The sequence below is a fragment of the Petaurus breviceps genome, unplaced genomic scaffold, assembly GCF_028583685.1.
Source record: "Petaurus breviceps papuanus isolate PSGF00001 unplaced genomic scaffold, PetGlider_PUasm1.0 179, whole genome shotgun sequence".
NCBI classification, from domain to species: Eukaryota; Metazoa; Chordata; class Mammalia; order Diprotodontia; family Petauridae; genus Petaurus; species Petaurus breviceps.
In genome coordinates this window covers 4,408,274-4,436,214 of record NW_027185779.1, presented here as the reverse complement: position 1 = coordinate 4,436,214, position 27,941 = coordinate 4,408,274, and the positions used below count along the sequence as shown (strand labels likewise).

Here is a 27,941-nt window from a genome sequence, read left to right as displayed (position 1 = left end):
AGACCTTCATAAAGATAAGGACAGAAATGTCTGTGCCTCAAATGGCCAAATATATAATACATAATAATCCTACTTCCTGAAATTTTGCAGAGGCCTGACATAATTCTTTGAATTATTATTCCACAACTGAGGTCACATAAATTATATAAGAGGGCATAATCCATTGAACTTTTTCTCCATCATTATTCTCCTTAATCTCTTTGTAGCACTTGATTGATCCCTCCTCTGGCTTCTACAATTAGTACTGCTTTTCCTCTAATCATCCCTGTGAGGCTCAATCTTTTGCCCTATCTCCTATATTCTTTCCTTCTGTTAAGTGCTTATCCCCAGAGCTCCAAATATCACCTATCTACTAGACAGTCATCCATATCTAAATCGAAAAATCTAGCCCTGCTATCTCACCCAGGCATATTTTACATGCTCAGGGCTCATCTTGACATCTTTCCCAACAACTTCCTCCCCTTCTCAATGTTCCTACTTCTATGAACCTTCCTGGACAGATCCAAACCCCATTTTGGCCCTTAGATCAGAGCTCTAGTAGGTGAGCTTTTACCTTAGCCAGACTAGAACCAGGCCATCACTACATCACTACAGTCAGATCTAAGCCATGCCTCCCCAAGCATAACCTTGGCCACTTCCTCCCTTTTTAACTCTGGCTCCCCATAATGTATTACTGTCTTCTCCTATGAGGTTGTAAACTACTTGAGCCCTGGGATTGTGCTACTTGCTTGTTCTTGCTTCCTGACTCACTCACTAGCTACGTGACAAATCATTGTAACCACTTAGCCTCAATTTTCTCATCTGTAAAATATATATAAACTCTGCAAAGCTTAAAGTGCTATTTTTTATTTATTATTAAATTTTTCTCCAGTTACACGTAAAAACTATTTTTAACACTTGTCTTTAAAACTTTGAATTCTAAATTCTCTCCCCTTCTCCCTTCCCATCTACCATCACCCCCCCCCATGAGAAGGAAAGCAATTAGAGGTGGCACATGCATAGTCATGCAAGACATTGCCACATTAGTTATGTTGTGAATGAAAACATAGACCAAAAGGGGAAAAAAAACTTCAAGAAAAATAAAGAAAGCAAAAAAAGTATGCTTCAATCTGTATTCAGACACCATCAGTTCTTTTTCTGGGGAGGATAGCATTTTTCATCATCAACTTCAGAGTTAAAAATTGAGATCATTCACAATTGATCATCTTATAATATTGCTATTACTTTGAACATAGTACATTTCACTTTGTATCAGCTCGTTTAAGTCTTTCCAGGTTTTTCTGAAAGCATCCTGCTCATCATTTCTTACAGCACAAGAGTATCATAATCACATAACCACAATTTGTTCAGCCATTCCCCAATTGATAGGCATCCCCTCAATTTCCAATTCTTAAAGCACTATTTCAACATTCAAGACCAGGAACTCTCAGATTAGGAAACTCCCTCAATCAACACAGGTTTTGCATTTTCCCTACAATTTATAATCTTAGTGGGTCACCTAAACACTGAACATTTAAGTGGCTTGCCCAGAACCATACAAGCAAGTATGTGTGAGGACTGATTTGAACAAATAGATCTGATTTCAAAGTGAGATCTCTTTACACCCTGCTGCCTCTAAATATATGAAACTGTTAGCTATTATTCTTATTAGCTATTATTATCTATTTTGTATACACCAATTTAATTATATATTGTCTCCCTCATTACTGGGGAGTGTCTAGAGGCAATAAACTATAAACTCCTAGAGGGTTATGGATGGTTTTTGTCTTTCTTCGTATTCCACAGTATTTGGCATAAAACTTGGAAATGCTTAAATACAAAATTCTAGGGGAAAGGAAAAGGTGAAAGGACAAAAGAGAAAGAATAATGAATGGAGTAAGGTCCAAAGAAGACCTTAATAGGGATCTATTTTCTTTGTAGGCATCACTAATTTTTAAAAGAGTAAAAGTAATCATCATGGAAAAAGAAAATTGTTTCAAAAAACAATTTTCAAAAAGCTTCCTTCCTTTAATACAATGCCTGTCAAGCAGATATAAAAGATGACCATAAAAGCACCTCTATAAGACCATCAAGTTTTCACCACTGCCCAAGGTATAAAGGGAATTTAATGGATTGATCCCTTATGTAAGGACATAATTGTTTTGGATCCTAAAATAATCAAAGATCTTGTTTTCATCAGCACTAAGCTTAATTATGCAATCCAAGTGGAAAGGCTGAAAAAAACTGAAAAGAGCTCTTCCAGGGACAGTTGAAAGGCGTCTACCAAAGGCAAAAAACAACTTTCCTCTGAGTTGACTTCAATAAATCAATAAATTCAATTTAACCAATACTTATTAACACATAAATTATAATATACCAGGATACAATACTACACAAAAAGTAAACCACAAGAATACTTTCAATCTTTCAAAAGGGTCTTAAAAAGAGTCTGAATCAGATATAGTAGGAAGGTACACAAGAAAGTACAACAAGCAAGGGAATCTCAAACTGAATCAGCAAGTCTATGCCTTCAAAGCTCCAGGTATTTGGTTCATATCATATTCTCCTCCCATCTTCACTCCTACAGTAAATAACCTCAGCTCTCACTTTACAAACAAAACTAAGGTAATTCATATAAACCTCCTCTAAGGCCCTTTCCCTAGGGCCCTTACCCTATCCTTTCTGCCCTTCCTACAATCTGTAATGGGAATGCAAATTTGGAAGATCTTCCCTGCCCCTAGGCTAAAGTGCACCTGAAGCCTGGGGTGGGAGGCTTGTTTTTCAGTAGATACTTTTTGATTGGCCAGTGAGTCAATAAGGTTGTTACATTCTCTGAGCCAGGAGAAGGGTATATAAACCCTGATTTGAGGCTTTGTTTTGGGGCTCACTTTGAGACATATTCTGTGATTTGATGAAACTCTGGGCTAGCCAATGTCTAGAGCCCCCCCGGCTTTGAAACCCAAATGTTGTTTGGTATGGATGTAATGGTTGCACAGTTTGGAAAGCTGTGTACTTGATCTGTTTCTGTCTTGATAATACTGTCTGTGTATTTTGAAGTTTGGGATGCTGACCTTTTTCCCCTGAACAAGGTAAACGATATATGTCTGACTGATTAAAGTAAGCTTGTTAACCCATTTTGAGTTGCTTTCCTTTATCAAAGCAGATCCAAGAACCTGTGTGAGCAGCCACCCTAGGGACTCCAGGGTGCTTGCTGCTACACTATCCCAAAGAGGTGACTCTCCTCTTTGCTAAAGCTTTTAGCACTGCTGTGTTCATTATTGTCTTCTTTAATCCTTTCTTAACATCTATCATTCTCTTCCCATCTCCTTGACATTCTGAATTTCTTCCTCTCTACTGGTTCCTTCTACTCAACTACAAACACACTCAGTCTCCTTTATCCTAAAAACAAAATCAGAAAGCTGTTTATTCGTATTGTTTAAGCTATCATTTTAATCAATCAACAAACACCTATTATCTCTCTACTAGGTGCCACGGATACAAAAAACAAAATATGTATATTCTATCTGGGGAAACAATAAGTACATGTAATTCTCTCCTCTCCTTCGACGCCAAACTCCTAGAAAGAGCAATCTAATCAAATAATGTTATATTATATTAAGTGTTATAAATACAGAAGACTGTCACATTGTCCTCTCCCCCCCCAAAAAAAAAACTTCCAGTGTCTCCTTATTACTTCTAGGATCAAATACAAAAATCCTCTTTTAGTTGTTCAAACCCCTCCCCCCCCCAACCTTTTCAGTCTTACATCTTATATAGCTCCCTCACCATATACTCTGATCCAGTAACAATGGTCTCCTTGTTGTTTCCTCAAACAAAAACAATCCATCTCACGGCTTTGGGGATTTTCTCTGGTAGTTCACCATGCTTATCGGAATGCTCTCCCTCTTCATCTCCACCTCTGCTCCACACCAGCCTCACCTCCACATCCAGAATAAGGCATCAAAGAAGGACTTCAATGGAGGTGATAGCCCTACACTGATTTTCCACTTTTGAAATTCTTAAGATCCTAAAAAATATTTTTTTAAGGAGGAAAAAAATAAGAATGAAGTCTCCTTTATGTTTCCACAATATTCAAGAATACCTAGAAAATATGCCAGTTTGAACAAAGATCAAGTATTCCTCTATTTTTGGGGTACTCTTTCCTAAGAGGCTACAAAAATGCTAACTATGGGTGAGGACACAAGGACATCAAAGTGCTAAACAAAAGAAAGATCAAAAGACTGAACTAGGAAACATGGCCTTGGAAGCAAAGGAAGGTATAGGAATAACTTTAAATTTCAAACTACCAGCTTAGCTTAAAAAAAAAAATTTCTTTTTGATTTCTTACACCAATTTGAAATTATATTAATGAGTTCTTCCTGAGTCTAATTAGAATAAAAAAGCATACAAAAATAAATCATGATATGTGTATGCCTATTAAAGAAAGAATCACTATGGCTTAAATTCTTTAGGCCAAAAGTTCTTTTAAAATAAATTTAAATTCAACAAACATTAATGTGTTCCTATAAGTAGAATATGTGCGAGGCTGTGGAAGAATTAACCAAAAAAAAAAAAAAGACAATCTCTGCACTCGTGAAGTTTACTGTCTAATAAAGAAATTAAAGCTGTTGACACGTTTGAAGGTTAAAATGCAAAATTTGCTTGCAAAATAAGCTGTGCAGCTATAAACAGAATTCTCTATCATATATTATAAAACCAGTGACCTGCAAGGGTCTGTAGCAAGAGCAGAAGGCCCTCCCCTTAGAATCCCTCCCCACAAGTACTCAGGGAGGTAGAAAACCCCAAGGAAGAGCAGCAGCCAAGACAGTGTGGAAGCATTCAAACTAGAACAGACTACATACCCGGGCCTTCCAAATCCCTAGCTCTGTGTCCTTAGATGCCAAAGAGGGTCCTGAACCTCAAAGACCAAGGAGGTGGAGGTCAGCAAAGAAACCAAGGGACCCAGAGTGAGACAAAGTTTGACTGACCACCTTAACCAAAATCAAACAAGGGGTAGATTCTTAACCTGACACAAAGCCCCAGTAATAAAGCTGGAGGAATGAATAAATCAAAGAAAATATTCATCAATATTAAAGATTACTGTAGATCTACAGTTCCCAAAAAAGGAAGAACTATTCTATTACAACTGCAAAAAGAGACTCAAGGGCAGCTAGGTGGCACAATGAATATTGAACACCGACCCTGGAGTCAGGAGGACCTGAGTTCAAATTTGGCCTCAGATACTTAACACTTACTAGCCACATGACCTTGGGCAAGTCACTTAACCCCAACTGCCCTTCCTTCCCCCCTCTAAAAAGCAAAGAGAGGGGGGGAGGGGAGAGAGACAGAGACAGAGAAACTCAAAGGAAAAATGGATTGACAAGGACTATATGAATAGCTGGGCAGCTAGGTGGTTAAGTGAATAGTGCATTGGGCTTGGAATCAGGAAGACTGATCCTTCACAAGTTCAAATCCTGCCTCAGACACTTACTAGGTATAACCATAGCAAATCACTTAACCCTGTTTGCCTTAGTTTTCCTCATCTATAAAATGAGCTGGAAAAGGAAATGTCAAACCACTCCAGTATCTTTGCTGAGAAAATCCCAGAACAGTACAATAGAAGAAAAACTAGTGACTCCACAAGATACCAAGAAATGTTTAAACAAAATCAAGTGGTTGAAAAAAATAGAAGAAAATGTAAGATACCTGATATTAAAAAAATGACTTGGAGAAAACAGGTTAAGAAGAAATAATTTAAGAATCAGACTCCTTGAAAACCATGACCCAAAAAAAGGTCTGGACATTATATTTTGAAAAATCTTAAATGAAAATTGTTCAAATCCATTAGAACAAGAGGGTAAGTTGGAGAGAGGAAAAAAAATCACCAATCACCTCTAAGAGAAAAAAAATTAAAGTCCCTGAATGTCAAAGGCAAAATCCAGAACTCTCACATCAAAGAAAAATACTGCAGACTTCCAAAAATAGGCAGTTCAAGTAAGGAAGGAACCACAGTAAAGATCACACAAGACGACCCAGCAGCTTCTATAAAAAACCAGAGGGATCTAGTAACACAATACTCAAAAAGGCAAAAGAGACAGTCTTAAAATCAAGAATAAGTTACCCTGAAAAACCGAGCATAATCCTAAAGGGGGAAAAGAACCTTTAAAGAAACATGTAGAATTTATTTATTCCACAATGTGGAAGGGATAACTTTATTTCTACACCTGATTGTGTTCTACCTTTTTTTGTTTCAAGAACTTTCAAGCATTTCTGATAAAAAGACCAGAGGTAAGTAGGAACTTTGAAATGCAAAGATAGGAGGTAAACTTAGGTGAGCAAGTGGAAAGGGGCTATAGAAGGGCTTATTACCATCATCCTAAAGAGAGAAGAAATCAGTGTCCTTTCTAAACCTTAATGTCTTCAAAGGAAAGTAGGGAATTAAATAAAAACAAGGAACATATTCTGAGACTGTTAAACATTAGGACTGGAATTTTAAAATATCCTGAAGGTCCAAACGACATCAAATGACACAGTGCATTAGTTTTATCCATAAAGTAAAGTAACTAGAAATAGTTGGATGAAAACATTTATTTATTTTAAAATAAACATTTTCATCCGACTATCTCTAGTTCCTAACTAAACTTGTGTGTGAATTAAAATGCCTCATTCTTCTAGTGTTTAGGAGGAAAACAAGAGAAAGTAAAAACAAATGCATTGCTATGGAAAGGAAGAAAAGACTGAGCATTAACTGAACCTCAATTATCTGAAACAAATAAAGGTGGAACACACACAATCAGATGTGGAAATAGGGCTTAAGGGTGTGGCATCCCTGTGATCGGAAAAATCTGTATAAAATTTTCTGGCCCTCTCAATACCAGAGAAAAGTCTGAAATATTATAGTATTAAAAGATAAAATATGTTAACACTACACGATACTATACCAATATTTTATTCATTTCTGAGTTTCTAAGCTTCTTCTGTGTCATCTGCTGGCCTTCTGCAAAACTTCTGCAAAATTCCCATTTAATTTCTTATGCCAACCCAAGACATATCAAAACCATGATGGGGAAAATCTCAATGTGGAAGGGATAACTAACTGTACATCCAACTCAACAAGGAAAAAAGTAGGAAAGGTGGGGGCAGGGAGATAAAAAAGGAGGCTAATGTGGTGTGTCACAAGCAAAACAAACTTCCAGATAACTAGAGTGGAGATTAAAAGGGAAAAGAAAAGAGAAAAGCAAAGAATTAGAATCAATGGTGTGTTCATCAATAAGCAAATGGCTGAACAAACTGTAGTTTATAAATGTATGTAATATTACTGGAATGCAAAAAAAAGAGTTTAAAAAGATGTCATTGCGGAGAATCTTCAGTAACATGAACTAATGCAAAATAAAGTGAGCAGAACCAGAACAATTTATACATGGAGAACACTGTCAAGGGAAACAACTTTGAAAGATTTAAGAACTTTAATCAATGCAATGACTACCAATGGTCTTCAGAGGACAAATACAGTCTGTTATTCACCCCTTGAAAGAGATGATATCGGGCGGCCAGGTAGCACAGCGAGTTAAGAGCACTGGCTCCAGCATCGGGATGACCTGGGGATCAAATCTGGGCTCATATACTCAGCACCACACCCAGAAATAACTGGCCGTGTAACCTTGAGCAAGTTATTTAACCCTGATTGCTTGGGAAAAAAAAAATTTTTTTTTTAAATAAAGAGATGATATCATATTATGGTGCAAAAACAGACTCATCTTTGGACAAAAAGAGACATACATTTTTGGACATGACCACTGTGTGGATTCTTTCACTTGACTACTTGTTACAAGTAATTATTTTCCCCTTGTGGGATTTGGAATAGTGCCAAAAAGAGGGCCACTGAAACATTTTTTTAAAATACACGGAAGTTCAGAAGGAAGCACAAACAGACCAGTTTTGAAAGAAACATGTAGAATTTATTCCACAATGTGGAAGGGATAACTTTATTTCTACACCTGATTGTGTTCTACCTTTCTTTGTTTCAGTTTTGTTATTTTTTTTTAATTCAAGTGGAATGAAATGGAGATTCACAGTTAAATATACAATCCTCTTTTTGAAGGAAATCCTTTTTTTTTTCTAACATTTTTTAACATTTAAAAATCCTTGTTATAAAGAAAGATAGGTTTGGAGACAGAAAGACGTTAAAGGCTAAACTAAGCTAAAAGGAGTTTTTATTTTATACTAAAAGCAATAGGAGCCTCTAGTACCAAGGAAGCTACTGGAGTTGATATGATAATGCAGTGATATGGTGAAAATTGTGCTCAAGGAAGATCCCTTTGGCAGAAATAAGGAAGGATAAACTGCACAGGACTCCACTCACTGCCTCTAATTCCTCACCAACCACTCATAGTCCTAAGCCTCATACAATTTTGCAAAGTTTTTCTGTTTTGTCTTTGTATGCTCAGTACTAAAATAGGACCTTTCAAAGAGTATATAATAAATGCTTGTTGAATTGGATTGTTGGAACCTAGTTTACACCCCCTCCACTATCCTTCTTTAAGGTTACTAATACTAATAACCTTATCACCAAATCCAAATGGTCCTTTCTTATCCTCATCTATCCCAACTTTTCTAAGGCATTTGACACTAATCATATGCATCTTCCTTCTTGAAAGTGAATCCTCAGGGCAACTAGGCAGTACAGTGAGTAGAGCACCAGCCCTAGAGTCAGGAGGACCTGAGTTCAAATCAGCCTCAGACACTTAACACACTGTGTGACCTTGGACAAGTCACTCAACCCCAATTGCCCTGCCTTCCACCCTCCAAAAAGACAAAAAAAAAAAACCACAAAAAACTAAAAAAAAAAAAAGAAACGGTGTCCTCCCCTTGGTAGTATCATGGTATAATGAAGAGTTCAATTCAAATCCCAGATCTACCACTTACTAACCTGTTTGACCCCAGGCTACTAATTTATTCTACTCCTTAATTTCCTCAAATGTAAAATTAGAAGGTTATACCATGTCTGGAATGCTTTTTCTCTTCACCTTTACCTCCTGGCCTACCTAACTTCTTTATATACTAAGTTAAAATTCCATCTTTTGTAGGACTTTACTGGACTCCCCCTAAAATTAACTTCCATTTATACTTTATATGTCTTACATACACATAGTTATTTGCATGCTATCTCCCTCATTAGGATTTTATCTCCCTGAAGATAGCCAATTTTTGCTTTTTCTAGATCTGTAGATCTAGTGCTCAAAGTATAGTCTATTATAGATACTACTGATCAATATGAGAGATCTAGTGCAGCTAATCTAGTATCCCCAGTGCTTAAGCACAGTGCCTGGCAGAGAGTGAGCACTTAATAAATGTTTGTTGACTGACCAGTGAATTACTTTTAGGGTCCTTTCTAAAACTAATTTTGTGAGACTTACAAGGATAATGCAGTCTCATAGTTCTCCTCCTCCCTCTCTGATCATTCCTTATCAGTCTCTTTTGGTGGCTCCTCATCCCGCTCACCCCTTCAAGATTTTTCTACCTCCTCAACACTATCTCCCTTAGCAATTTCATGTACTCCCATGGCTTCCAATATTACCACTATGCAAATAAATCTACAACTTCTCACCAGAACTCTAACCCTTTGTTTCTGACCTTAAGATACATGCATTTGTATTACTGATATGATACTGAATGGGCAAAGGATAGAAGGATGGGAAAGAATTTGGAACTCAAAATTTTTTTTCAATTAAAAACATGTTGAACATAATGCATTAATAATGACATTAATGACACTGAAATCACTGCATCTTCAGTCATCCTCTACTCTTCATTCTCCCTCATTACCCCACATAGCTCGTCATTTGCTAAGCCTCACTGATTCTACTGCCACAGTATCTCTTAAATTCATCCTCTGAAAACTCAGTCCCTATGAAGTTCCAGCAAAGACCACAGATGCCCAACAAATATACACAGTCAAGGATAGCAAACTGGTCAAGTCCAAAAATGTATGTCTCATTCTGCATCTTGAGTCCATCACCTCTTTATCAGCTCATGGGCTAGCATGCTTCATAATCCACTCTCTGGTGGAGTAGTTATTAGTTCAGTCTTCACAATGTTGTCACTGTGTAAACTGTTCTCCTGGTTCTACTCATTCTGTATCAGTTCATACAAATCTTCCAAGGTTTCTCTGAAAACATTCCTTTCATCAGTTCTTATGCTGTAATAATATTCCATTTATATTCATATAATTTGCTCAGCCATTACACAATGATGGGCACCTTCTTAGTTTCTAGTTCTTTGCTACTACAAAAAGCTGCTATAAATACTTTTGTATATATATATATATAAGTTCTTTTACTCTTTCTTTAATCTCTTTTGGCTATAGGTAGAATATACATAGCTTAATAATTTGGAAGTCACAGTTTCAAATTGCTTTGTAGAACAAAATACCAATTCACAGTTCTGCCAAGAAAGCACACATAGGCCTACTTACCAGTACGCCCTACAACATCTGTATTTCCTTTTTTGTCATCTTTGCAAATCTAATGGATGTGAGACAAAACCTCAGAACCACTTTAATTTGTATAATTCTAATTGTTTGGTCCCCTTTACTTCTAAATCCCATGATCATCTAATCAAAAAAATTCAGCAGCTCCCTACTGCCTACCAAATAAAATATAAATCTCTAATCCTAGCCTTCAGATTCTCTATAATCTGGCTCCAATCTATCTTATCAGGGAAGAAGAGGGTAAGTGAAGGCAATAAACATTTAAACAGTACCATACATTATGCTAAGCTCTTTACATATATGATCTCATTTGAACCTTATAACAAACCCTATGAGATAGGTTTCCCTAGGATAGGGAAAACTGATGCAAACTGAAGCCAAATTTTTAACTTGGGTCTTCCTGATTTCAGGTCCAGAAATCTATTCATTGCATCCCTACCTGCCAACCTTACCTAATACTACTCTCTCATTAAAGTAATTTTTCCAGCTAAACTGAACAAAGCCACACACACACACACACACACACACACACACACACACGCTCATCATGTCTTCTCCTATTTCCATGTCTCTGTTCACACTGTTTCCTGGTTCCTGAAATGGACTCTCCTTTCTCCCTCCATCCCTGTCCTCTTCTCAAGTTCATCCCTTCTTTCAAGTCCTAACCCAGAGGACACCTCCTCTGCAGCCATCTAGGACCACCAGGTCAAAGCAAAAGAGACTGCTGTCTCCAAACTTCTAATGACAATTTGTCTGGACCTTCCCCTTCTTGGCACTTAAAAGGTTCCCTTGTAGGACTGTTCTTCATATGTCTTTTTCCCTTCCCCGTTAGACTAAGGCATATCTGTTTTACTCTGGGGTTCCTGCTCATCATTTCCCTGATGCAGTCAATCAAGAAGTTCTTAAGAGCCTACTATGATACACTCACAAAGTACAAAGACAAAAATTAAATAATCCCTACCCTCAATCAATTATAAAGTGCTTAAGATACTAACGTGTGTCAGACTCAAAGATATTACCTGGAAGGTGTTGTGGGGAGAAGGGAGGTAAGAGAACCTGAAAAGGCTTTATGCAGAACAAAGATTCTTATTTATTTTGTATTTTACTTTTCCCCAGTTACATGTAAAAAAATTTTTTAACATTTGTTTTTAAAACTTTGAGTTTCAAATTCCCTCTCTTCCTCCCTCCCCCAACTCATTTAGAAGAAAAGCAGTTCGATATAGGCTAAACATACATAGTTCATGCAAAACATTTCCATATACAGGCTAAACATACATAGTTCATGCAAAACATTTCCATAATAGCCATGTTGTGAAAGAAAACAGACCAAAGGGGAGAAAAAAAAACTCAATAAAAATAAAAAAAAGTTTAAAAAGTATGCTTCTTCTCTGGGAATGGATAGCATTTTTTATCCTAAGTCCTTCAGAGCTGTCTTGGATCACTGTTTGCTAAGAATAGCCAAGTCATTCACAGCTGATCATCATACAATATTGCTGTTACTTTGTACACAAGTACATTTCACTTTGTATCAGCTCATGTCTTTCCAGATTTTTCTGAGAGCACTCTGTTCATCATTTCTTATAGCACAATAATATTCTATCATCATCACATCCCACAATTTGTTCAGTCACTCCCCAGTTGATGGGTATCCCCTCAATTTCCAATTCTCTGCCCCCAGAAAGGAGCTGCTATAAATATTTTTGTACATATAGGTTACTTTTTTGGGATACAGACCTAGTAGTGGTATTACTAGGTCAAAGGGTAGGCATAGCTTTATAGCCCTTTGGGCACAATTCCAAATTGCTCTACAGAATGGCTGAATCAGTTCACAGTTCCAACAACAATGCATTAATGTTTCACTTTTCCCATATCCCCTCCACCAATGATCATTTTCCTTTTCTGTACTATGAGCCATCCTAATAGGCATGAGGTAGTAATTCAGAATTGTTTCAATTTGCATTGCTCCAATCAATAAGTCAGAGCATTTTTTCATATGTTTTTAATTATCTAAAAACTTCATATCTTTTGATCATTTATCAATTGGGGAATGGCTCTTATTTTTATAAATTTGACTCAGTTTTCTATGTGTTTGAGAAATTAGACCTTTATCAGAGAAATCTGCTTCAAAAAATCTGTCAGTTACTACTGTTCACTGTATTTCCCTCCATCCTATTTTCACCCTCCTCCCATTTATTCTATTCTGTCTCCTTTCAGTTCACTCTGTCCCTTCTCAAAAGTGTTTCGCTTCTAACTATTCCTCCCCCAATCTGTCCTCCCTTCTATTACCCCCCATGCCCCACTTCCCTCTCACTTTCCTATATGTTAAAACAGATTTCTATAGCCAATTGAATGTATATTATTCCCTCTTTGAGTCAAGTCTAATGAAAGCAAGGTTCACTCATTTCCTCTTACCTTGCCCTCTTCCCTCCACTATAAAAGCTTTTTTTCCATGAGAATTTACCCATTCCACCTCTCTCTTTCCCTTTCTCCCAATACATTCCTCTCTCACCCCTTAATTTTATTTTTTTAGAGATCATCCCTTCATATTCAACTACACCTGTGCCCCCTGTCTATATATACTCCTAACTGCCCTAATAATAAGAAAGTTCTCATGAGTTACAAGTATCATCTTCCCATGTAGAAGTGTAAACAGTTTAGCTTTATTAAGTCCCTTATGATTTCCCTTTTCTGTTTTTATACTTCTTTTTAGTCTTGTATTTGAAAGTCAAATTTTCTATTTAGTTCTGGTACTTTCTCCAAGAAGACTTGAAATATCCTATTGCCTACTATTTTCAGAAGAGAAGAGAGGAAGAGAGGAAAATCTGGAATTCAAAATCTTATAAAAATGAATACTAAATATTGTCTTGACATATAACTGGGGAAAAAAATAAAATACTATTTTTTAAAAGGAATTTTTTTTAAAGAAAGAATGCTTTAAAGTCCACTAATTAGGCCTGTACATACAAAAATATTTATAGCAGCTCTTTTTGTGGTGGCAAAGAATTGGAAATCAAGGGGGTGCCCATCAATTAGGAAATGGCTAAACAAGTTGTGGTATATGAATGCAATGGAATACTATTGTGCTGTAAGAAATGAGGAACAGACTTCATAATAACTTGGAGAGACTTATATAAACTGATGCTGAATGAAGAGAGCAGAACCAGAAGAACTTTGTACACAATTACAGACACATCATATGTGTGATGACTAACTTTGATAGATTGGGTTCCTCTGAGCAATGCAAGGTTGTAAGACAACTCCAAAAGACTCATGATGGAAAGAGATATCAGCATCCAGAGAAAGAACTACAGAGTCTGAATGCAGGCTAAAGCAAACTACTTGCTCTCTCTCTTTTTTGGTTTTGTTTCATTTATTCATTCCATTGGTTATAATTCTTTACAACTTGACTAATGTTTAATGTGAAGGTATTTGTAGAACCTATATCAGATTGCATGCTGCCATGGGGGTGGGAGGAGGGGAGGAGAGAAAATTTGGAACTCAAGGGATTGTGGAACCGAATGTCATAAAAGTAAATAAATAAATATTTTAAAATAAAAATGATTTTTTTACAAAAAGAAAGTCCACTAACTCAATGAATATCCATATTACCCCTGAAGGATTATACTCAAATTTTGTTAGATGGGTGATTCCTGGTAATCCTTGCTCCTCTGTCTTCTGGAATATCACACTGAAAGTCTTCCAATCCTTTAATGTAGAGGCTGCTAAATCTTGTGTTATCCTAACTGTGGCTCCACAATACTTGTATCGTTTCTTTCTTACTGCCTGCAGTATTTTCTCCTTGACCTGGGAACTCTGGAATTTGGCTATAGTATTCCTCAGAGATTTCCTTTGGGATGTCTTTCAGGAGGTGATCACTGGATTCTTTCAATTTTTATTTTACCTTCTGGTTCTAGAACATCAGGGAATATTTTAAAAAGATGATGTCTAGGCTCTTTTTTGATCATGGTTTTCAGGTAGTCCAAAAATTTTAAAATTATCTCTCCTGGATCTATTTTCCAGGTCAGTTGTTTTTCCAATGATATAGTTCACATTGTCTTCTAGGTTTTCTCCCCCCATTCTTTTGGCTTTGTTTTATTGTTTCTTGATTTCTCTTCAAGTCATTAGCTTCTATTTGCTCCATTCTAATTTTTAAGGAATTCTTTTCTTCAGTGAGCTTTTGTACCTCCTTTTCCATCTCCCCAAATCTTCTTTTTAAGGATTTTTTTTCTTCAACAAATCTGTGTGCCTTTTTTTCCATTTGGCCAATTCTGCTTTATAAAGTGTTCCTTCACTGGCTTTCTGCACCTCTTTTACCATTTGACCTAGTCTGTTTTTTAAGGTATTACTTTATTCAGTATTTTTTGTTACCTCCTTTACCAAGCTTTTTCATGATTTTTTTCATCACTTTCATTTCTCTTCCCAATTTTTCTTCTACCTCTCTTACTTGATTTTCAAAATCCTTTTTAAACTTTTCCATGGCCTGAGAACAATTCATATTTTTCTTAGAGGCTTTGGATGTAGGAGCTTTGACTTTGTTATCTCTTTCTGAGTGTGTGTTTTGATCTTCCTTGTCACCATAGTAACTTTCTATGGTCAGAATGTTTTTCCACTGTTTGTTCGTTTTCCCAGTCTATTACTTGACTTTTTAACTCTTTGTTAAAGTAGGGCTCTGCTTCCAGGATGGAGGGTGCATTGTCCTAAGTTTCAAGGGTTTTGTGTAGCTATTTTCAGAGATACTTTTAGGGACCTGTTATTCCAAGGTAGTATGATCTAAGGAAAGGAGTGTTTTCTATAATGCTGGCCTGTCTCTGAGTAACCACAAGCATGCTTTTCTGCCCTAGAACTGTGAGGAAGGTCCCCACTCCACTGTGGTGGCAAGCTCTGGTGTACTCGTGCTCCTCCTTGCCCTAGGACTGCCACCTGGGTCTGTGACCTGGATCTGAGTCCTACCTCTGTGCCAGCAAAGAGACTCTTATAATCTCCTTCTGACCAGTTTTTTAACCCCCCTGCCATCTATGGACTGAAAGCTCCAAAAGCAGCTGCTGCCACTGCTGATTCAGTTGCTCCAAGGCCTGCTCCTGGTTTGCTGGCGCCCAGTCTGTGCTAGCGTGGCCTACTGGACTGCTCTCTTCTCTCACCCTGGTACAACAAACCTTTCCTGCCAACCCTACAATTTGTCTTGGGTTGGAAAATTGATTCACTTTGTCTTTGTGGGTTCTGCCACTCAAGCATTTGTTTAGTCATTATTTAAAAGTAAATTTGGAAGGGTTTGGGGGGGAGCTCAGGTGAGTCACCATCTTGGCTCCTAGAACAAAGATTCTTAACTTAGGCTCCCATGAGTTTTTTTTTAATTAATATTCTGACAACTGTATTTTAAAATATTTGGTTTGCTCTGTAATCCTGTGTATTTTTATGCAATTAACAGTGCTCTGAGAAAGGATCTCTTAAGAATTCTTGATTTAGGGGCAGCCAGGTTGCACAGTGAATAAGAGCACCGGCCCCAGAGTCAGGATGACCTGGGATAGAATCCAGGCTCAGATACTGAGCAAGTTACTTAACCCCAATTGCTTAAAAAAAAAAAAGAATTCTTGATTTAGAGGATTGTTTAGTGTGTCTGAGCTTTAAAGACCAGGAATTTTAAAAGAGATAGAAGAGGGAGTGCATTCTAAGTATGGGAAACAGTCTATGAACAGGCAGGGAAGGTCTGCATTACACCTTAGAGGAACCTAGTCAGACATGCTTTAGGGATACCACTTTAGGAACTTTGTAAAAGATGCATCGGAGGGAGAGCTAACTTGAGACAGGAAAATCAAGTAAGAGGCTACTGAAAATAACCTACATGTGGCTAGGTGGCTCACTGAATCTAGAGCACTGGCCCTTGAGTCAGAAGGACCTGAGTTCAAATCCAGCCTCAGACACTTAACACAAAAACTAGCCTGTGACCTTGGGCAAGTCACTTAATCCCAAATGCCCTACCTTCCCCCTCCAAAAAGCAAAACAGAAAGAAAAAAAAGAACATAGGTAAGTGCTTGAAGTAGGATGGCAATCTTATGAAAAACTACATTAAGATGTTCACTTTACTTCAAAAATAAAAACTAACAAATTCTAAGAATTAGGGAAATAAACATAAAACTAAGAAGTCTGGGATTTTTTTAAAACATCTAGGCTCATTTAAGACACTGCTCAAGCACCATCTCCTCCAAAGGTCCTTTCCCAGGCCTCCCAGTTCTAATGCCACCTCCCTATGGCTATTTGCAGTTTACTCCACAAACACCTTGTCCATACTGATTTATTTATGTTGTATTTCCCATCAGAATGCAAGTTCCTGCCTGGCTGGCTGTTTTTTATTTTTATTTTGTATTCCCTGTGCTTTGCACAAAGCCTACCACATAGGGAGACCTTAATAAATGCTTGACTGATTTAATACCCAGTGTGATGGTGGTATCAACCCAACCCAATATCCACCTAAGAGTTTATGGACAGTGAGGCCTATGCTAGGTTGTGAGGACACAAATATATAACTATAAGTCCCTACTCCCAAGGACCTTACAGGCTACTAAGGAAGGACAACATGTAAACAGATCATAAATGCTTGCTGACTTGGGAGAGTGTTTACATAATCATTTCAGAAGAAGGAAATGAGCAATAACAACTAATTAACAATCAGGAGACAGAGCTGAGCCTCAAAAGAATTCTCTATGACAATGTGATGCCAATCAAGGCAGCACACCTAAGGGCTACTGCTGTGCATAATTTTAAGGGTCTATCACACAGTATAAATACTCTATTCAAAACTAAACCTTGAGCCATGAAACTAAAACATTCACAATCCATAACAACTTATTACCAAGGTGGCCACATGACCTTAAACAGATACAAAAGTAATAAAGCATACCCCCCCACCTTATATATTCTTGGGGGGGAGGGGAAGTCTTGGAGGGGCCAAAATCTCTGAGGAGTGAGCAATGAGCTCCTCCTCACTCAGGTACTATTCCAAAACACTTGTTTATACCATAAGGGGATCCCAGACTAGGTTCTTCCCTTAACATAGAACATCGCCAGAAGTAGCAGAGAACACAACACCCTCCACCCCTACCTCACAGTAGGTTACAATGCCCTCAATCCAAACAGAATATTCAAGTAAAGTCCTCTTGGGGACTTTCCACGCTGCTGCTGCAGGCTCCCACCTGTCACTCTCAGCTGAACATATGCTGTAATAAGTCAAAAAGTCCAAGTCCTAATACTTCTCCAGCCCCCACTTCCAAATCCTGAGGGGCGGCTGGGCAACAAAGTCAAAACAGGGTGGGCCCCCAGGGGTTATGGCAGCTCCCCCCATTGCAACAAAGACAACTCCTCCCCTTGGTTCCCAACCCATTTCAGGGGAACGGAGCAGGAAAGCACACTCACTGCTCCTGCCATTCTGCGAAGTTTTCATCTTGCTCCTGTCAGGGTCCCAACACAGGCAGCTCTCTGTTCCTGCGGCTCCTCACTTGGCTTTTCTCAGATTGTGGTTGCCTGCTCCACAGTGTAAAGGTAATGGCAATTTGAAGATCTTCCCTTCCCCTTAATAAGTTTAAAGGAATTTGAAGACCTTCACTGCTTTGAAAATAAATTCTGCCCCCTAATAAGTTAAATGTAATTACATGGAGCCTGTGGTGGGAAGAGTTTGCTGAAAGGTGAACCAGAGCCCACAGGAAGCTGGGAGTCAGAGCTAGCTAGACTGGAAGGAGGAGAGAAGGCATCCAAGGGAGTCAGTTAGGCTTGTGAGTAAATGTTGGTTTTTTGTTGGTTTGTGGGAAGGCTAAATTAGGATTCTGTGGATCTCTGTGCTGTTGTGGCTTACTAACATCTTTGCTACTATGATGGAATCAGCATACTGGTCTTGGTTTTCTGGTGTCTGAATAAATGTTTTGCTTTTGTCTTTTGTGTGGAGAGTCTGTGATATTTTGCAATCAAGCACCATGCAGGTAAATTTATAGTGATTGTGGGCTCTATAAAAATTGCACTGGAGCTACACACAGTCACTGTCTCCTCCACTGGGTTTAAGGTCTTTCTGGACAGGTCTGGGACACTGCCACTTCTGAAAATCTCACAAAGCCCTTAGCAGTAGAGGGTACATCTTCCCACTCTTGGGAAGGGAGTCCATACTCCATACTCCCTTCCCTTGGGAGGACTCCACATAACTATGGTTACCAAAATAACTGGGAAACAATGGACAACTATCCCAGTCCCACTAAACACCATACTTTCTTCAAAGGGGTTAATGATCTTTCTGTCAGAAGTCTCCTCTCTCTATCAAAGATCTCCTCTCTCAGTCTTTGATGAGTGATCCAATAGGGAGGGCTCTAACTATTTCAACAGAGTAATAGAACTATTTACATACATCACCAGACCAAGAGAGCACCAACATCTGGGTTCAAAAAACCAGAGGGCCCCTGAACAACAGCCACCCAGAGTCTCATCCAGAAAATCAACAATTCTCAGGAAAAGCTCACTCCCATAAATGAGCCCCAAGGCAATATCTCACCTCAAATATGTATACACTTCTGACTAATAGGCTCAGAGCCAGAAGGCATCAAAGCCTACATGGCTCAGTACAGCTATGAATTACCAGGATTCAAAGAAGATTGATCCTTCAGATGTTCACAATTTAACATGAGCCTTGGAAATTTAACTCCCACGACAAGAAAAAAAAAAAATTCCACCTCACACTCACAGACAGTAGAAACAAACATATTCAAATGGCCCAATCTATAGTCAACTTCTGAAAACCTGTAGCAATCAAAGGCTTCCTCCCCATGTGAACAGAGCTTGGTTCAAGACTGGATCAATAGGAGCTGGAAGTTTAATATAAAAGGTGAGCACCAGGGCTATAGAAAATGTGCCCTGAGCTATGGAATATGTGCCCTGGGGATTAAAATGTTGTTACTAGTTATAGCTGGGAGTGAAGAGCTAATGAATTACATTATATTTCCTCAAGACAGAGACTTGAGCGTGTTACAAGTCGAGTAAACTCTTAAAGGACAAATTATTAATATATTTGTTCAGTATAGCTCCTAAGAGCAGAAACAGGATTAATGGGTAAAAACTGTGAAGAAACAAATTTATACTTCATATCAGGAAAAACTTCCCAACAATCAGGGTTATTCAAAAGTAAAATGGGCTCCCTCAGGAAGTAGTGTGCTCCGCCTCTATGAGATCTCCAGGCAAAGACTAAGTGTACAAAGTACTAAGCTAAGTACCTTATGGCAGTGATTCCTCTTGGAGGTATATGATAAGACTCATATCTTCTTTTTTTTTATTTTTTGGTCTTTATTAATTTGTTTGTTTACTTGTAGTTTACAAGATTCAGTTCCACAATTCCTTGAGTTTCAAATTTTCTCTCCCTCCCTCCCCTCCCCCCCATGGTGGCATACAATCAAGTATAGTATCTGCAAATACTTTCACATTAGACATTAGTCAGATTATAAAAAAGGATTGTACCAGATAGAATGAACAATGGGAATGAGGAAACAAAACCAAACAAGAAAAAGAGCAGGTAGTTTGCTTCAATCTGGATTCAAATTCTGTTCTTTCTCTGCATGTAGACATCTCTCTCCATCATGAGTCTTTTGGGGTTGATTTATAACCCTGCATTGCTGAGAAGAGTCCAGTTTATCAAAGCTGGTCATCACACATACGTTGTGTCTGTAATTCTGTACGAATTTCTCCTGGCTCTACTCTTCTCACTCAGCATCAGTTCATATAAGCCTCTCCAGGTGAATATGAAGTCCTTCTGTTCCTTGTTTATTATAGAATAATAGTATTCCATTACATGCATATACCACAACTTGTTCAGCCATTCCCCAATTGATGGGCACCCCCTTAATATCCAATTCTTTGCTACCACAAAAAGAGCTGTTATAAATATTTTTGTACATATGGGTCTTCAAGACATATCTTCTAAAAACAAAATCCTGTTGTTTAAGATGCAGCCCTGCTCCTATATTTGTGAACCCAGACAAGTTATTTATTCTCTCTGGGCCTCAGTCTCTCAACCAATAAAATGAGGGGTATGTCAGATTTCAGACTATACATACTATAAAGTACTAATCATGGAAATAATTTGGTACTGGTTAAAAATAAAATAACTGCATATACCAGTAACTATAAGAACTCTATTCAAAAGAAATTGTTGGGTACAGAACAAAGATGGCAGAGTACAGGCAGCAATCCAGATGAACTTTCCCAATATTTCCCTCCAAATAACTTTAAAATAACTAAAATCAAATTTTGGAGTGGTAGAGTCAACCAAAGATCAGAGCAAGACTGGCAACTCTATTGCCTATAAGCAGTTCTGGGTCACACATCCAGACGACCTGGTTACAGTTCCAGGGTCAAGAGGAGTGCTAGTGCTTATAGCTGCTGAGCACCAAGGGCCTTTCCTGACTAAAGACCAGAGGACAGACCAGGAGAGCAGTGGCTACACCTCTCCCCAGATCACACAACCCTGGAAGCACAGAAAATGTTTAGGACACCCACCCTACCACCTGGTCCAAACTTAACTCTGAAAATAAAATCACAAAAAACCCTGAAGCTTAAGACAGTACCTCCCCACCCCCAGAGTCCAATTTTTGGATCATTCTCATTTTTATTCCCAATTTTTCCTCCACTTCTCTTATTTGGTTTTCAAAATCCTTTTTAAGCTCCTCTATGGCCTATAACCAATTTGTATTTTTCTTGGAAGCTTTTGGTGGAGGTGTTCTAACTTCACTGTCTTCCTCCTGTTCCATACTTTGATCCTTTTTGTCCCCAAAATAGGAGTCTAATGTTGGATTCCTCTGTTTGCTTTGCTTCCCTTGTTTGCTCATGTTGCCACTCAATTACTTGACTTTTGAGCTTTTTGCCACAGTAGGACTCTGCTACCAGAAAGGGGAGCTTCATCCCAAATGCTGGGGTTTTCTCAGCTGCCTGAGGTATTAGTTGGGTGCCCTCTCTGAAGCCTCCACATGCTCTGGCAAGCTGGTCACACACCCCAGGACCTCCACACTAGACTGCAATCCAGATCCAAGCAGGTTAAAGCAAGAGCGATTACCCCTCAGACTGTTCCCCTCAGACTGGTCACTTGGTCCCCCTAGAGTCTGCAGGCCAGGAGCTGAAGCTGCCACATGGTGGCAGCTACCCGGCCACAAAGCCTCAGCAGCTTCTCCCTCCAGGGGATTAAAAGCCAACGCACTCCCAAACTACTGGATCCCAAAGTCCACACTGCACTGACCTCTCATTTTGTCCTCAGCATCTATGGGTTGATAATTCTGGAAACCACCACAGCCGCTGGTGATCTTCAGTCCCTCCAGCCACTGGTCAGACCCGCCCTGGGGCGAAAACCTCCGGCTCCTGTGGGGCTGAGGTCGGCTCCCAGAGAGCTGCTCTGGCTGCTCCCTGTCAGCCTGCCAGGCCACCCTCAGCAGGAGGTTAGCTTCTCTGTGTCATTTTGTGGGTTCTGTAGCTCCAAAGTTTGTTCAGAGTCACCTTCTACATGAATTGGAGGTGGTGGGAGCCAGAGCCCTGCGGAAGTCCTGTTTCTTCAGAGTCCAATTTTAACATAAAATACAAAGTCAAGAAATGAACTAGAAAAATAAGCAAACAACAACAACAAAAGAACTGGACTATAAAAAGCCACTGCAGTAGCAGAAATAACCAAAACACAAACTTATAAGAAAACAACAATGTGAAAACAGCTACAAGCAAATCCTCAAAGAAAAAAGCTAATTGGGCTCAAACTCAGTAAGAATTTCTGTAAGAGCTAAAGAGATAAATAGTAGAGGAACAATTAAGTACAAAATATTTACAGCAGCTCTTTTTGTAGTGGCAAAGAACTGGAAATTGAGGGGACACCCATCTACTGGGAAATAGCTGAACAAACTGTGGTATGTAAATGGAATGGAATACTATTGTTCCATAAGAAATGATGAGCAGGCAGACTTCAAAAAAACCTGGAAAGACTTGCATGAACTGACACTGAGTAAAGTGAGAAGAACCAAGAAAACACTGTAGATAGTAACAGCAATACCATACAGTGACAAACTTTGATAGACTCTTCTCAGCAATGTAATGATATAAGCCAATTCCAAAAGACTCATGATGGAAAATGCTATCCACAATCCAGGGAAAGAACTAGGGAGTCTAAATGTAGATCGAAGCATACTATTTTTCTTTTTTGTTTGTTTGTTTTTCCTTTCTCATGGCTTTTCTCTTTGGTTCTAATTTTCTTTACCCCTACATGACTAATATGTAAATGTTTAATATGACTGTACATATATGGCCTATATCAGACTGCATGCCATCATGGGGGAGGGGGAGGAGTGAGAAGAGGAGAAGAAAATTTATAACTCAAAATCGTGTAAATGTGAATGTTGAAAACTAAAAATAAAATAATTTTTTTTAATTGAGAAAAGAAATGAGAGGGATGCAAGAAAATTTTGAAAAGAGAATTAACAGCTTCGTAAAAGAGGCACAAAAAATATTGAAGGAAATAACACATTAAAAGACAGAATTGGGTCTAATGATAAAAAGCATACAAAAATTTACTGAACAAAATAAATCTTTAAAAAGTAGAATTGGGGGTGTAGTGCCAGCCCCTACATATGGAACCCTGAGGGCTGGAGCACAGTGGCATACCAAGATGGAATGCTGCACTTCTTGTTCAAAGTGGGCAACCACTACCAGGCCCTTCTAGGGATAAAGTTCTACAGCATGAATAATGTGATGAAGGTTGCAAGGGTTCCTGTAATGGGTTTATGAGAACAAGTGGAGTAAAACCATGGTAGGTAATTGGCCCAAGGACAATCACTTCACCACAGAACTGATCTACAGCTATGGCACTGGTGACTACAAACTTGGCAATGACTTCCTAGGCCTTACACTGGTTTCCAGCCAGGCTGTCACTAACACCAGGAAGTCAGAGTACCTATTCCATGAGGTTCCTGAGAGATTTTAAAACTGAAGCCCCATGAGAATATACATTCTATTTAGAGACCCACAGTCAGCCCCCTTCAGATTCATTGCTAAAAACGACCCTGGCTATGTCTGACCTGTACACATCCCTTTATTACTGGTCTGACCTGCTGGGGATGATGATTTATAAAAAGGATAAATAAATAGCAGCAAAGAGCTCTCCTGGGCTATGCAGACAACCAGTGAAAGCTGGAGCTGCAGGGCATCAAGGGAACAGCAGATCATGGGGCAGCCTTTAAGAGAATCACCTTCTACTGCTCAAAGAAAGAGTTACCAGACAGAAACACCGATGAAAAAGGAGAACCAGAAGACTCTGACCCCCTTGGCTAGTTTGAACAGACCAGGAAAAGCAATTGTACAAGTCGTTACTCTGGTCAACCTACTAGACATGAAATTTGTTCTGTGGGTGATGAAGCATTTCAAAACATTTCCAAGATGGATTCAAATGGAGACAAATTGTTGAATGACTCTCCCATTTCTGCAAATAAGGGAGAGAGGTACATCTTCTCCCGTCTTCTAGGGTCCAGTTTGGTTGTCATAACTACACAGTGGCAATGGCAGCAAACAAAAATGATGAGTGGATTGCTAAACACAAAATACAGACGGCTTCTGAATAACAAAAAACATCATTTGAACAAAGACTTATTGCTATTCATCCCAATTCCCATCTAGAGTTAGAGATGGACTGTTTTCAAGGGCTCTTATTCCTTGGGGATCACACTAACAGAGGGGAGAGGAAGCAGTCTCAAGGAAAATTTAAATTCCAGATCTTTAAAGTTGATCTTCCTTTCACATATGCCCAGCATTTTGATCACAGATCCAGAATACCTAACTCATTGGTCTGTATATATTACTGGTGGGGCAGGTTCTGCTCATGATTTGCCAGTACTTTAGAAATAGTGACTTGTTCTGAAGAAATGGAACAAACATATCTGGCCAGATACTCTGAGAAAGGCAGATGCTATGGTCTGCTGGTAAAAGGTTCAAAGCACTCTGTATCAGACAGTCTGATGTAAAATGTCAAATCAGATTCTTAAGCAATTAAAGACTTAGGTTAACCACCCCAAAAGAATACCAAAGAAATAAACTGCTGAATAGACTATTCATAAATGGAAAGTGGATAAGGGATGAAGAATTTTCGACCTTGAACCTAAGGATCAAGTTATTTAGTTCTATATCTCTCTTCACTTTTCAAACTTGTTAGGAGCCAAAGGAAAACAGGGAACATTATTCTTACTGGATTCCCTGAAATGATTTTTTTTTTTAAAAGCAATAGGGGTTAAGTAACTTGCTCAAGGTTACACGGCCAGTTATCTCTGGGTGTGGTGCTAAGTATCTGAGCCCAGATTTGATCCCAAGTCATTCCGACACTGGGGCCGGTACTCTTACTCGCTGTGCTAACTGGCCACCCCCCCGAAATGATTTAAATAGTATTGCACTTTAAATTAGTTTTCCCTGTGATCTGTGGGGTTGGTTTTGCCCATTTTTGGTATAACTGAGGATGGAGATTTTATTTAACTAATTGCTCAGTTGACTGGGTTTGGCTTTATCCATTTCAAAAGGGAGAAAAGATGTAGTACGCTTATAATAATAAATATATAAACTCTTAGGCTCAGGAAAAAGTGTTAGGCCTTACTTTGGCCTGGAATTGGGGGTGGGGAGAGTTGACCCAGAAAGGATCAATCCCAAAGCCAGATACTGAAGTTTAAACTGCTAGCCCTTAGTTCCCTCCCAAATGGGATTTTAATACAAAATCCACTAAATATCACCTTAACTCTGCTTTTGAATATCACTAGCCCTAGAAAATTTTTTGTCAGTCCTACAACTCAAATGTTCATTTCAAATTAATTACAGAATTGTAATCTTAAAGCTACTCAGGCATTCAGAAAGCAATTAAGACCTTACATAGACTTTGAATTATCAAATAAACTTCCTTCTCAGTGTCCAGGAGGAAAAAAAAAAACAAAGAATTGGTCAAATGGAAAAGGAGATACAAAAGCTCACTGAAAAAAATAATTTCTCAAAAATTAGAACTGCACAACTAAAAGCTAAAGACTCCATAGTACATCAAGAAACAATAAAACAAAATCAAAAGAATAGAAAACTAGATGAAAATATGAACTATCTCACTAGAAAAGCAACTGACCTACAAAACAGATTAAGGAGAGATAATATAAGACTTCCTAGACTAACTGAAAGCCATGATCAAAATAGAGCCTAGATAGCATCTTTCAAGAAATTATCAAGGAAAAGTGCCCTTATTTCTTAGTTCCAGAAGGTAACATAGAATTTGAAAGAATCCATCAATCACCTCCTGAAAGAAATCCCAAAATGAAAAGTGCAAGGAATATTAAAGACAAATTCCAGAGCTCCCAGGTCAAGGAGAAAATATCACAAGCAATCAAAAAGAAAAAATTCAAATTGTGTAAAGTCAAAGTCAGGATCACACAAAATTTAGCAGTTTCCACATTAAAGAAACACAGGGCTTAGACTATGATATTCTGGAAGGCAAAAGAGCTAGCATTACAACCAAGAACCACCTACCCAGCAAAACTAAGTATAATTCTTTTGGGGGGGGAGGAAATGGGCATTTAATGAAATATAAAACTTTAGGGGTGGCCAGGTAGCACAGCAAGTAAGAGCACTGGCCCCAGAGTCAGGATGACTTGAGATTGCATCTGAGCTCAGATACTTAGCACCACACCCAGAAATAACTGGCCGTGTAACCTTAAGCAAGTTACTTAACCCCAATTGCTTTAAAAAAAAAAAAAAGAAATATAAAACTCTGAAACATTCTGAGAGAAAGGATAAAAAGACAGAGAAAAGGATAAATCAGGAAAATAGAATGAAGAGAAATAGTAAGCATAATATGAATGGGATAGCAGAATAGACTGGAAACAAAAATTCAACAATTTGTTGTTTATAAGACATAGCTGGTGGCAAAGAATTGGAAACTGAGGGGATGCCCATCAACTGGGGAATGACTGAACAAGTTGTAGTATATGAATGTAATGGAATACTGTTGTGCTATAAGAAATGATGAGCAGGCAGACTTCAGAAAAATCTGAAAAGACTTATACAAACTGGCATTGAATGAAGTCAGCAAAACCAAGAGAACATGGTACACAGTAACAGCAACACTGTGCAATTAGCAACTCTGATATATTTAGCTCTTCTTAGCAATGCAATGATCTAAGAGACAATTCCAAAAGACTCGTGATGGAATATGCTATCTACATCCAGACAAAGAACGATGGAGTCTGAATGCAGACTGAAGCATATGTTTCTTTTTTCTTTCTCATGGTTTTCCTTTTTATTCTGATTCTTCTTTCACAACATGACTAAAGTTGAAATATGTTTAATAAGATTATTCATGTAGGGGCAGCTAGGTGGCACAGTGAATAGAACACCAGACCTGGAGTCAGGAGGACCTAAGTTCAAATCCAAGCTCAGACACTTAACAATTACTAGCTGTGTGACCTTGGGCAAGTCACTTAACCCCAACTGCCATGCCTTCCCCCCTCCAAAAAGCGCAAAAAAAAAAAAAAGATTGTACATGTATGTGTATCAAATTGCTTGCCATCTTGGGGAGCAGAGTAGGGGAGGGAGGGAGAAAAAAATGTAGAACTCAAAATCTTATATGAGTAAATGCTGAAAACTATCTTTACATGTAACTGGAAAAAAATAAAATACTAGTAAGTGGAAGGAAAAAAGAGACATACTTGAAACAGAAAGACAACACCAAGTTAAAATAAAGGACTGGAGCAAAATCTATTATGTTTCAGCTGGAGTAAGGGTAGCAATCATGATATCAGACAAAGAAAAAAGTAAAAACAGACCTAATTTAAAAGAGATAATCAAGGAAACTACATTTTGCTAAAAGGCAATCACAGAAAATGAAACCTGAAAAATTTTTTGAAGTAGGGGCAGCTAGATGGCACAGTGAATAGAACACTGGTCCTGGAGTCAGCCTGATTTCAAATCTGGCCTCAGATGCTTGACACTTACTAGCTGTGTGACCCTGGGCAAGTCACTTAACCCCCAATTGCCTTGCCTTCTCCCCTCCAAAAAAAAAAAAAAGGGAAAGGCCCTGTATGTACAAAAATATTTATAGCAGTTCTTTTTGTAGTGGCAAAGAGTTGGAAATTGAGAGGAAGCTTATCAATGGAGATTAACTAAACAAAATGTGGTATATGATGATGAAGTATTATTGTGCCATAAGAAATGACAAAGGTGAGGCGGCTAGGTGGCACAGTGACTAGAGCATCAGTTTTGGAGTCAGGAGGACCTGGGTTTGGATACAGCCTCAGACACTTAACACACACAAACAAAAATAGCTGTGTGACCTGGGGCAAGCAAGAAAGAAAGCAAGAAAGCAAGCAAGAAAGCAAGCAAGAAAGGAAGGAAGGAAGGAAGGAAGGAAGGAAGGAAGGAAGGAAGGAAGGAAGGAAGGAAGGAAGGAAGGAAGGAAGGAAGGAAG

The 27,941-nt window shown here is 38.5% G+C and overlaps 1 protein-coding gene and 1 pseudogene across 4 annotated transcripts in view; one reads left to right on the top strand and one right to left on the bottom strand.

The window, feature by feature from the left end:
* The window catches only part of VIRMA (vir like m6A methyltransferase associated), a 91,376-nt gene that overhangs the window by 57,697 nt on the left and 5,738 nt on the right, over positions 1 to 27,941 (bottom strand). The window lies entirely within an intron of this gene.
* On the top strand, positions 22,623 to 24,448 carry LOC138160114 (glyoxalase domain-containing protein 4 pseudogene; annotated as a pseudogene).